General features: G+C 39.8%; 1 protein-coding gene across 2 annotated transcripts in view; it reads left to right on the top strand.

The window, feature by feature from the left end:
• The window catches only part of LOC111143638 (RNA binding motif single stranded interacting protein 1), a 211,515-nt gene that overhangs the window by 53,709 nt on the left and 145,487 nt on the right, over window positions 1-12,319 (top strand). The window lies entirely within an intron of this gene.

The following is a 12,319-nucleotide window of genomic DNA, read 5'->3' as shown; positions in this document are numbered from 1 at the left end:
GAACTCATATATATATGTATTCCCCCCAAGGGTCTCATGTCTCCTTAGAATATTTCTAGTATCATATCTAGTTTAGGCATAGGGATAGCTTAAAATAACCCTAATCATTTCCAGAAAGAATTAGTAAGAATTTTTGTTTCCAGTTCTGTTTGGTTCTGCTGGTTATGTCGAAAGTTTCAGTCAGGCTGAACTGCCCTGGCCAAAATACCAGACCCCTTTAAATACCTAATTCCCTGGAAAAGGTGGGTGACATGGCAGCTCAGTAACCACAGGACTTGGGATTGAACTTGTCCTTTCTGCCTTGATTCTATCATTTCTGGCCTTCCTTGACAATACTTTTACTTACTTGTGGTCAAAGATCCTTTTCATGACTGAATTAATAAAGATTTTGAGAGGTCATCAGTTAATCATCAGATAAAAATAATTCTAGACTCCGGCTGGCCATAAGTAATTGCCACATTTATCTGATGAATTTGCTTCTTCATTTTTCAGGGATTTAGTAAATTATAGCCTGTGCTGTCTAATATGGACACCCCTAGCTATGTGTAACATTTTAAATTTAATTAAAATACAAAATTCAGTTTCTCAGTTCACTGTAGCCGTATCCCAGGTGCTAAACAGCCACACGTGGCTGGTGGCCACCATATTGGTCAGTGAACAGGTAGAATGTTTTTATCATGGAAAATTCTAATGGATAACACTATTTGAGATTTGTCTAACTCATATGTTGCTGGTTTTTTTCTCCTGGTATCTCCTTCAAAGGCCCTTTCACTTTTGTTTGTTTTGGGTAAGCAGTAGGGGAAAAGAGATCAAACTCATGTCCAATATGTCTCGTTTTCAGTAGTGTTGATGAAATGATTAATAACTGGATGGACTAAAAGATTGACTAGAGTAAGGTTTTTTGAAGCACCTTTGAACTTAATTTATATCTATTGCCTGAAGCAGTAGTTGTAAAGGTGGCTATATATGTTTGTTTGTTTGTTTGTTTTTAAAGATTTTTATTTATTTGACAGACAGAGATCACAAGTAGGCAGAGAGGCAGGCAGAGAGAGAGAGAGGAGGAAGCAGGCTCCCTGCTGAGCAGAGAGCCCGATGTGGGGCTCGATCCCAGGGTCCTGGGATCATGACCTGAGCCGAAGGCAGAGGCTTTAACCTACTGAGCCACCCAGGCGCCCCAGGCTATATATGGTTTTTAAGTGAACTAGAATCATGTTTTAGCCAAACACTTCTCATGAGCTAGTGACAGCATTTTTCTTTTTGAATATTGTTTCATTACTTCTAAAAGTTTCACTTTCCTTGCAAACTTCTTTACTAGGTGAAAATTGGGCCACTCTGCTCCTATCTAAGACATTCGACGTAGTACGTGCCCTTTTCTCCGTTTAAACAAAATTTCTAACCCAAGATACGTTCGGATCTTGGTATATGCCAATTAAAATATTGACTTAAACAGAGGGGTCATAAAAAATGTGAGATTAAAATGATTAGGAGCTGAGTCCTTATCACCTAATGCAAATTAAACAAGGATTGCACAATTCTGTGTAGAACAAACACGGTTCAGTTGCACAGACATGCTCCTGGATATTCCAAACTGCTTTTAAATTACAGTGCTTCATGTTGAGAGATTGATATTGAAATACACTGGGAATTAAAATTCAGTTATGATGAATAGTTGCTAAAAAGGCTTTAAGATAGCACTGCAGAGATGTGGTGTAAAAAAGAACAGTCTTCAAAGCCAAGCCACATTTCTTCAGATTCTGAACCAGAAAAATTTGTGAAGTAGTCTGGTTTGCCAAACAGGTCTTCCATACCGGAAGCCTGCTTTTTATGTAACATTGACATAATTTATGTAAAACCAGGAAACGGATTATGCCTCACTATCACTTAATATTTGTTACATGGACCAAATTTTAGTTGTAAAACTAAAAATGAAGTTTTGCTGCTGAGAACTTGAATTCCATGAACAGAGTTGTTGAAAGCATATTTTCCTTTTGTTGTTTGTTTGTTTGTTTTCTTCTTAAATCAAAACCAGTGAGAATAGGTAGTCACCCGGGAGATCCAACCAGTTAGCCAGGAGCCTCCAATCTCAGAAGGGAAGAATAGCTCATAGCTTCCCTCATTAGATTTCCTACATGATGTGAATTGCTTGAGGGTTGAGCAATGAGGGTGATGTCCCAGGTTGAAATCTTCTTTTTTCTAGGGAGTTGGGCAGGCTGCTTAGCGTATCTGTCCAGAATTCCAAACCATTAAATGCAGTGCCAGTCATCAGTGTTTCCCAATAACTGTAATGACGCATCCAGGAGTCACAAAGATTTCGCTGCAGAGTTGCAGGCAGGCCTAGCTTCTCCCAGAGCTTGGGCTCTTTCTTCAACACACTGCCATTAGGCTACCTGCTGTCTCCACACATGGAACACTTTACCTCCCTGATATCCGGATTTAGCTAAGGACTTTTCTTGGTCAGGACTGGTTTGCAGATCCTAACCTGAATTCCTCCATAGATGCCCCAGCGTCATTGTTGCCAGGGGTTAAATCAGTCTCTACATGTAGGTCTGATAGCATACCATTAAGGTGACATTTCTTCGAGTTAATCATGGCAGTGTTCTATGAAACCACCATTTTATTTGTTTCCTGGAGTTTAGAAGGCATTTGAGACACCAGGTGGTAAGGAAAAGTGAAAAACAGAAAAGTGTTTGTAGAGAGGATACAGGCTTGTGAATTTTACTGTTTCTAGTGGGCCAGAAAAATGTGTGCGAATCTTACCATTCTCGCAGGTCCTTTCCAAACCTTTGCCTCAGCTTTCCGTCGTCACCATTGGAAGTCAGTCTCTGTTTCCCCAGCTCTCCCGCTGTCTGTCCTTTAGATCCCTATCATGTCACTGATCAGGCTCTTCTTTGGGGTACTTGGCCATCTGTGCATGTCTCTGTCTTCTGGAAACCATCAGGTTCTTCTTTGTACCTTTAGAAACACCTGTGATATAATCATATAATATATGAGTTTATATGTAGACATGTATATTTTTTAGTTCCTTAAATATAATAGATTCATATTTAATAAATAGGGTTGCATACCTCCTCTGCATTTGTACATGACACTGGTGAAAAGAGCAATGAAGAAAACAGATATGACTCCTTCTCTCAAGGAGCGTTCATCAGAGGATGGATGTTAAATAAGAATTTAAATTACAGGGTGCCTGGGTGGCTCAGTGGGTTAAAGCCTCTGTCTTGGCTCAGGTCTCGATCTCAGGGTCCTGGGATCGAGCCCCGCATTGGGCTCTCTGCTTAGCGGGGAGCCTTAAAAAAAAAAAAGAATTTAAATTGCAACTTGAAAGGAGATGCACACTGTGCTCTGTGTCAAATTATGTAACAGGAGGGCCTTTCCTCTTCTGGGGTATAAGGGGGAAGATTTTCCAGTGGGAGTGGTTGTAAACTGAGATGTGAAGGATCAGTAGGAGAGGAAGAGCATGAGTGAAGTATGTAGCTGGGTAGATTGGCTTACAGTTACGAAGAGCTGAGAAACCAGAGTACCTGGAGCTAAGTGGGTGAGGGAGAGAATGATACGAGATGGTGCTGCAAGAGTAGATAGGCATCAGATCCCGCAGGGATTTGGGGACTGTGTGAAGGATTTGATTCTTGAGTGTAAGACCAAGAAATTGCCACTGAAAAGGTATAAAGTAGAAGATGCTTAATCCACATTTATTCAGTTAAATCCCAACAGCATCCAGCTTCCAGCTTCTGTAACTTACATTGTTACAGAATGTTACACTCTCTGTTCACCTTTGCACTGACTGTTGGGGAAAAAGACAAAGGGGTGTGACTTACACAGGTACTTGGGACCTCTTTACGGGAAGATGAAGGAGATGCCTCTTTGGAAATGAAACTGACTAGTAGGTTGAAGGACTACCAGTGGATCCAAGGCTTTCAAAATTTGAATTTTATTCTGTCTTAGATATGGGCCACTCAGTTTATTCTGGGGGGGGGGGATAAAAAACAAACCTGATTTCTAGCAATCATCAGTTTATTCTTGGATTTTTGCCTAGATGAACTAGGCCTTTCTCGAATTCCAAAACCATTCCTTCCCCTTGCCACACACGGTCCTCTCCCCCCCAACACTTAGCCATCAAAGGGCAAATTCTAGCATTTTTCTCTAGCTGGAGCTGTGTGGCCATAACAATCATATAAGCAGTCTTCCTGGTAAGTCTGGAGGAGAGAAAGGAAGGGGTGGGGGGACCAAAATGCAAAACGTGGGTTTGGTGTCCAGTGATTATTTTGTTGAACTGGAACTCAAGCAGAGAAGAGAGCTGTAAAATTTGTAAATGCAATGAGAACAAGGAAGACAAGAATTCTTAAAGGGTCTTTTCAAATTTAAAAATCCAGTGTGTAATAAATACTGCTTGGAGATGCCAGTGCTTTGTGCATAGCACTTTTAAATGATTAACATTTCTTAAACATGGAACCAAAGAAGAAGTATGCATGAAGTGACACTGGTCCAGAAAGGTTATTTCTGTGTTTTGAATCTTTAGGACTAGTAGAACTACATACATTGTTTAGGATAGTCAGTTCTTACTAAAAAGAAGTGCTGGAAAGAATAGTTTTAAGGCAGTGCTTGATTGTTCGATTATCATTATCTTAGATATAAAACAGAAAACTAGACGTGTGGTATTCTCTTATGAGAAAGATCTTTTTACTTTCTCCTTCACTTGGGTGTGCCTCATGGCTTCTCATATTTAATTTAGTTCAAAAAATTTTTTAATTTTATTGAAGTATAATTGACACACAGTGAGTTCAGGAAAACATCATTCTTTTAAAAATGTAAACTACATTTGCTTTCAAGCCCTCTCAGCTCTTGGACACGGTATTTAATTTCTGACCCAGTCTCCTACTGGGAAACCGGGGCCCTGGTAGGGCTCATAGAAGACCATGGATTTGAAAGGGCTTTTAAAAACTATAGAGGACCAGAGGGCCTGAGTGGCTCAGTCAGTTAAGTGTCTGCCTTCAGCTCAGGTCATGATCTCAGGGACCTGGGATTGAGCCCCAGGTCAGGCTCTGTGGGGAGTCTGCTTCTCTGTCTACCTCTGCTGCTCTCCCTGTTTGTGCTCTCTCGCTCGTGCTTTCTCTCTCTCAAATAAATAAAATCTTAAAAATACCCCACAAAACAATAGAGCACCATACAAATATATTCATTCGTGTTACTGTTTCAGTCCTCCATTACTGAGAAGCAAACCATCTCAAATTTAAAATGATGATTAATTATTTTGCACAATTCCCTGGGTCAGCTGGGATCAGCGGGGTGCCTCTTCTGCTCCTGTTTTGGCCACTCCTGCAGCTGCATGTACTTGAGAGCCTGGCTGCAAATGGAATGTCCAAGATGGCCACAGTCCTATATATTACAGTCGTCTGGCTCTTAACCGGAGTGCCTCCATTCTCCTCTCTCTGGCTTCTCTTTCTGCAGGGCCTCTCTTGCCATGGAAGCGCACTGCCTGGATGGCAGACCAGCCCAGACTTCTTCACGTGGCAGTTGGCTCAAGGCCTCTTAAGGCCTAGACATGTCAGGCACTCAGCAATACTTTTGAATTCTTCCGGCTTGGTCACAGGGCCATCCCACATTCACGGGGATTAAAAATGGGCTCCAGTCTTGACTGAGAAGGGCAAATTCAGATTGGGAAAGCATATGCAGAACGGAGGGATTATGGCAGCCATCTTTGGAACATTCATCATAGTCATTCTTAACGAAAACTTCATAGATTAAAAGATTCCGTACTCAGTGGATAAGCAGTCAGAATGCAACTCTTGACCTATACTACTTCTGGAGAAGAACGTTTCAGAGTTGTTTTTAATATAAATGTGCTGTGCATAGTTCTTATCCACTATATCCATGGTAGTTATTCTAGTTGAAGGGGAAAATATATCTCCTAAAAACCCTAATTCCTGATTGTTTAGTAGAAAAGAAATGTACTACAATCATACTTTTTATTGTTTTATAAGTTAAATTCGCTCTAGATGTTTATTGATGCAAAGGGAATTTTGAACTCCCTCTAGTGGCAAAAGATTTCTTTTTCTTTCTTTCTTTCTTTTTTTTTTTTTATTTCCCAAAGCGCTTGCTTGAAATAGTAAGATGGCTGACCTATATAACGGAACACAGTTTCAGAAATGACTGGTCCTTACTGAGAGGTATGCTTTCTCCTGAGTGAGTTATAATAGGATTCCTTCATCCCTGATGAGAAATGTTCACTTTCCTAAGAAACTTTAATCATATTTTTTGAAAAAAATTGAAAGGAGACTTCCTCTTAACTTTTAAAGTTGTAAAAACTGTTAACTATTCTCATCAATCAAAGTCTTAAGTAAAAATTATTATATTTTGGGCCGCCTGGGTGGCTCAGTGGGTTAAAGCCTCTGCCTTCGGCTCAGGTCATAATCCCAGGGTCCTGGGATGGAGCCCCGCATCGGGCTCTCTGCTCGGCAGGGAGCCTGCTTCCTCCTCTCTCTCTGCCTGCCTTTCTGCCTACCTGTGATCTCTCTCAAATAAATAAAAAATCTTTAAAAAAAAATTATTATATTTTGACAACTAAACTAACCTGATCCATGATTAAAAAATAAATTGAGGTTTTAATTTTTGTCTGAAAAATATTTTCTATTTACTTATTTTTTTTAATAATTTTTTTTTTTTTTTGACAGAGATCACAAGTAGGCAGAGAGGCAGGCAGAGAGAGAGGAGGAAGCAGGCTCCCCGCTGAGCAGAGAGCCCGATGTGGGGCTCAATCCCAGGACCCTGGGATCATGACCTGAGCCGAAGGCAGAGGCTTTAACCCACTAAGCCACCCAAGCACCCCTGAAAAATATTTTTTAAACAGATACGTGTACTTATTGCAAAAATCTTTAGAAAGAGAACAGTAGAGAATTATTGAAATGTGAAGCTTAGAAAGCACTAATAGCCAAATTAAAAAAAAAAAAATAGGGGTGCCCAAACTGTATGTTTCCTCTTTAAAAAAGTTTACATGTAGATTTTCAGAGCCGGTTGGGAAACAATATTCATCATAGTTATCACCATCACTCTACAAAAAGGAAGCACGTCAAAGGGTGGGAATAGAAAAATAGCTACTGTGGACTTTGTACATGAAGTTTTCCTATCCCCACCCACCATCAAAGAGAGTTAATAATACTCATTAACTTACTCTGTTATCTGTCCATTTACAGGCAGACTCATTCCAATTTCATTTGAAAAGGACATTTTCTGTAATGTCGTCAGCAAAGACATCTTAGAAAATGCTGTTTTCTCAACTATTTGCTGAGGCTGATCCAAGTTACTTGCCCCGCACTGTCCTGCCTGGCAGGCAGAGACTCTCATCCCTCTTGTCTTCCCCAAAAGATAGGAGAGTGGTAGGTAAGAATCCAGAGATTTTGGGGTGCCTGGCTGGTTCGGTGGGTAGATCACGGGGTTGTGGGTTTGACCCCACACTGGGTGTAGAGATTACTTAAAGATAAAATCTAAAAAAAAAAAAAAAATCCACAGATTTTTTTCCCGCCTTTTAAAACTCCAAAAGGTGGAACCCAAGATTATCATAATAATTCCCAGAGATTTTGTTTAGTTTGGGAGTAAACTGTGAACTAGTAAGATTTAAAAAAACAATTAAACTATCCAATGAAAAGTTAGACTTTGTTTCTTTCCAATACCTCTTTTTAGTTCGACATTTATAACCCAGTAAGTGTCTCTTGTGGTCTCGATTACATCCGGTGTTTTTAGCTGGCAGCGTTTCCTCTGTTGAGGCCCCACTTTATTTGCCAGGCTTCACTTCTGTGAATATAAAGAGAGAAAACCAAGTTGTATTAGAGAGCGAAACTTAAGAAAAAGTTCAGTGCCCGGGATAGCATTGATTTTTTAAACAAAAAAATGAAGCCCTAAATTCGTCGTAAACAAACTGGTCGTCTGGTTATTAAAACATACAGGCTATAAAGTACATGGAAAGTTCTCTAGCCATCTTCCAACCACCCTGCAGGTTTTCTTTTGAATATTTATGAAAACCTGATTTAACTAACAGAGACCAAAGATTCCCCTCCCATTTAGTTGCACGGATTTGGAATAATGAAAGTGAATTTGCAATTCTTAAAATGGTGTTTTCTCCCAGTTCTCATAGAAATGTTTTTGGAACAGTGGTCTGTGCTAACAGCTGTATTCAATCTTGAGTAAAAGTCACTTCCTGAAGAGAATGAAATTCAACTTAACATGCGAACTTGCCTGGAACATAATCCTGTAGGGCGAGTGTACTATGTGATTATGAAACTGGACCCGGGCACCCTGCTAAGGGGATTTCTTGTAAATGGTACCCCATAGAAACCATTAATCAGGGTCAGTGTTTTTAACTGAAAATTTAATAATCTGGAAGCATTGCCTATTCATATACATCACCATGATAATTTTCAAAAATTTTACCCTTTGGGGGCACCTGGGTGGCTCAGTGGGTTAAGCCTCTGTCTTTGGCTCAGGTCCTGATCTCACGGTCCTGGGATCAAGCCCTGCATCGGGCTCCCTGCTCGCCAGGGAGCCTGCTTGCCCCGTTCTCTGTGCCTGCCTCTCTGCCTACTTGTGATCTCTCTGTGTCAAATAAATACAGTCTTTAAAAAAAAATTTTACCCTTTGGTATTCTGAAAAAATAATTCCCTTGTAGAATGGTATTTATATGGAATCTCTATCTATCTGTCTAAACACACTCATATAGACTGATAAAGATCTAAAAATATATACGTATTCATATATAAATACATATAGGCTTTTTGGAAGTTTTAAACTGTTTTCTTGAGTTTCAGGCAAAATTTATTTTTAGTCCATTCCATTCATTCATTCATTCATTTGTTTCGTGGAGCCTAATTTAAATAGAATCTTTGTTCTTGGCTTATAAGATTGGCTGATTATAGACCAATATTAGAGGTACAGCTTTAGCTATTTGATATTTATTTAAAATTATCTTTTGGGTGGATATTACTGACTTTTAGTCTCTTAAGTAATGTTCTTTTTTTTATTGTTTGTAATACTTTTTTATTTTAAAAAAGAAAATGTTGTATGACATTTGTAACTTGTAACTTGGATATTGCTAAACCCTCATAGAAGCATGCTTTGGACGGAAAAATTTTTACTTGAATCCATTGTTTACATTACAGGTCACTCTTTTGCTGTCCAAACAGTGAATGTATAGATTTCAATCAAGGCCATCAAATTGAAATAGAGATAAAATCTAACATATTAAGCTAGGATTAACAAACATACATAAAAATTCCAGCCTCCTCAGTTTGTAGATATCAACACCCTTTCATGCTTTACTTTGGTAACAGAGGAGGAGCTAGGCTTTCTTCATTCCTTGACGAAATCACTGAGTTGCCTTGAAGACTTTTGTTTATAATGTTTTCGTGCATTCTTTTCCTCTGGACATGTTCCCCTCCCTCTAGTGAGATACTAATTAAAGAGAGGACACTGTGACCCCTAGGTTGTTTAGAAGTCACCAGGGAATGAGGTGGAGCGCAAATCTGGAAAGGAAGTGCTCATTCCCAAAATATAACACAACCCTAAAGACCATCTTATCAAAAATCTATTGGCTTCTAATAGCAAAAAGATGCCTCCTTTGATTTAAAACACATACACATAAAACCAAACTAGAATCTCTTAGACTTACTTAAACAATACATCGTATATATACTTTTTAGAAGAATTCGTAGCAAATAACATGATTTCTTATGCATCAAATGTTAGTTTATTTTAGAGACATTGAAATATATAATGTTTAAGTTCGATGAAGGACAGTCCAATTTGCATGTGAGTTTTGAAGGGAGTCAGGGAGGGGAGGCTGATCTTGTCACACCTTTTACAGAGTTTGAGAACGGCTCAGATTACATATGAGAAGCTTGTGTTTTTTTGTTTGTTTTTTGGACACCAGGCACCCCTTTAACTGGAATGATAAGAAAGATGAACGCAGTACTTGCTGATCGTATAGATAAAGTGGGGGCAATTTTGTTAATAATAAATGATTTGAAAGAAAATGGAAATAATTTAGTAATTTATCTTAATAAGCAGGTGGTACTGCCTGACATCATCTTATTTCCCTCTTGAAATAACTTGATAATGCTAAGTGCTAACTTCTAAGAAGCAATTTCTTCTACAACTATGTTCGTATTTGTATAGTAAGATGCTTTTGATTGCAAGTAATAGAGACCCACTACTGTTTGTGTTAAGGAATAAGGGTGTGATGGTTCGGAGAATGTATAAAAGCATCAGAATCTCAGCTATGAGACCAGACCTCAAGGGAACCCGGGAAGGCTGCCTTCCCAGGCCTTTAGGATAGGCATGAAGCAGAGTGGTGGTGGCCTCATAGAGACCAACTGGATGGCCGCTCTCAGTCCGAGGCACAAATTCAGGAACAGGAGGTTTGAATTTTTCTTCCTGAAATTCCCCCCTTTTTGTCACCCTTTTGCTTTTTGTTTAGCTGGTGTCTGCGTCTGGCTGCTTTTCTTCTCGCCAGCATCTCATTCCCCCACTCCTGTGAGTCTCAATGTTGTTGAAAACCCCTGCCCTGTGAGTCAGTATTACACGTGATGATTCCTCTGTCTCATTGTTCCTGCATCCTGCCAACTTCAGCTTAGTCATGGCCCCGGCTCCTCCATGGCCTCCCGAGTGAGGCCCAGCACCCAGCAGTGTGACTCCGGTAGGCTCCCTGTAAATCCCGGTTGAACGAATGGATGAAGAACATCGTTAAGGGATCGAAGAGCAAGTTCTCTTCTCTTCTCATCAAACTTTAAAGGAGCTAATATTATACAAAATAACTAAAAGGCAGCTGGGAGAGAAAAGGTATTCTGAAATTTTTGAGAGACCTTTAGCCTAAAAAGAATTCACTAATAATAGTAAAAAATCACTTGTTTACAGAGGCACCAAAGAATGGTGTATGTTCGAACTTGAGAGTCCCGACTCTCACATTAAAGGATACTTTAAATTCTCCCGCTTTGTGCTGCCGCATTTAGGCAGCTGTACATCCATACTGTTAGGAATGGAGGTAATTGGGGGCTTCAGATCTTAATCTTAATTATTTGTCTGAGAACAGCTTCTCCACTCCTGGTTGGCCTAACACAACCATCCCTTTTATGACTGTTTTAAAACTCCCATGCCTTCCCATAGCTGCTCATCTTTTAGCTTTTGGTTGTTTAGGGTATAATGGTAAACACCCAGGTGTTCTCAATTCTTCACTCCTTTGCTTGCCTTTTTTCTTTTTAACTACGAAAGAAAGGTTCTGAAGCTTGTTCTGTGCAGTAAAATCTCTGCTAGTTTCTGCATTTGTATAATAGTTGGTAAGTAGATGGTAGATATAATTAGACCCAAATGTGTAATTTTTATTTTCATTTAAAAGTTTTCAACTAAAAATTGGGTTCAGGACTCTGAAAAGCATTTTAAAATTCAGTCGCTCAGCTATCCCTCCAAGAGCATGAATATCCAAAGTTGCCAGGTAATGGGGCTTCCATTCCCACTGCACTTTGGAAGTGATCAGCATTCTCAAATGCATTTGAGAGTATTTTCCCTCATTAGGGAAAAAGTGCCTCTCAGATTCTGAAGATTTTCTGTGTGAAAACAGAACAACAACAACAAAAAACACAGAACACAGAAGGGCAACATGAGTATGAGGAAAATATTCTCTTTAATTTTATGAAAATGCCACTTTTTTCTTGGATTCATAAGTCAGTACATTTAAAATAACTCATTTCTAGAGTTGCAACTGTGTGCAAGGCGTTAAGATAGACCCCTAGCTCTTGACAAGCTTCCATTTCCATGGAACACACAGATAGAACCAAAGTACGATATGAGTGGCCATGGTAGGGAGCATATTGATTTCAATGGTGACATCAGAGGCCAGCGGTGAATGCTGACCAGGGGAAATACAGGCCCAAAGGGGTCTAAACCATGGGTCTGGATCCCTTCAGAAGAGCTGAACTTGGATCTCTAGATGTGGAGTGCTAGTTGCGGGTGAATTCCAATATGGAAAAAAATCTAGAACAGGGAATAAAGAGGGTAAAGGAAGATGACCAAAAGAGTAGGCATCTTGGAATTCCACAAAGAGGAGTGACAGAACTCAATCGTGTTGGATGTGGGGATGAAGAGGTGCTTGTGCATGCGTGGTAAGGGCACAAGCCACCATGCAGTAGTCTGTGTCTAGAATGGGAAGCGAAGACGAGCAAACATCCACTGATGAACGTCTTCCAGGAACACTGGCAATGAAGGAGAGAAGGAATAAGAGCTTAAAAACGGAAGGGCCTGTTGTCGGTGATGGCAGTGACGTGATAGAGGAGTGGGAGCC

This window comes from Enhydra lutris, unplaced genomic scaffold (genome assembly GCF_002288905.1).
Source record: "Enhydra lutris kenyoni isolate GAN:26980312 unplaced genomic scaffold, ASM228890v2 scaffoldscaffold1, whole genome shotgun sequence".
In the NCBI taxonomy this organism is placed as follows: domain Eukaryota; kingdom Metazoa; phylum Chordata; class Mammalia; order Carnivora; family Mustelidae; genus Enhydra; species Enhydra lutris.
The sequence above is the reverse complement of the archived record's forward strand: the minus strand, read 5'-3'. Positions and strand labels throughout refer to the sequence as shown.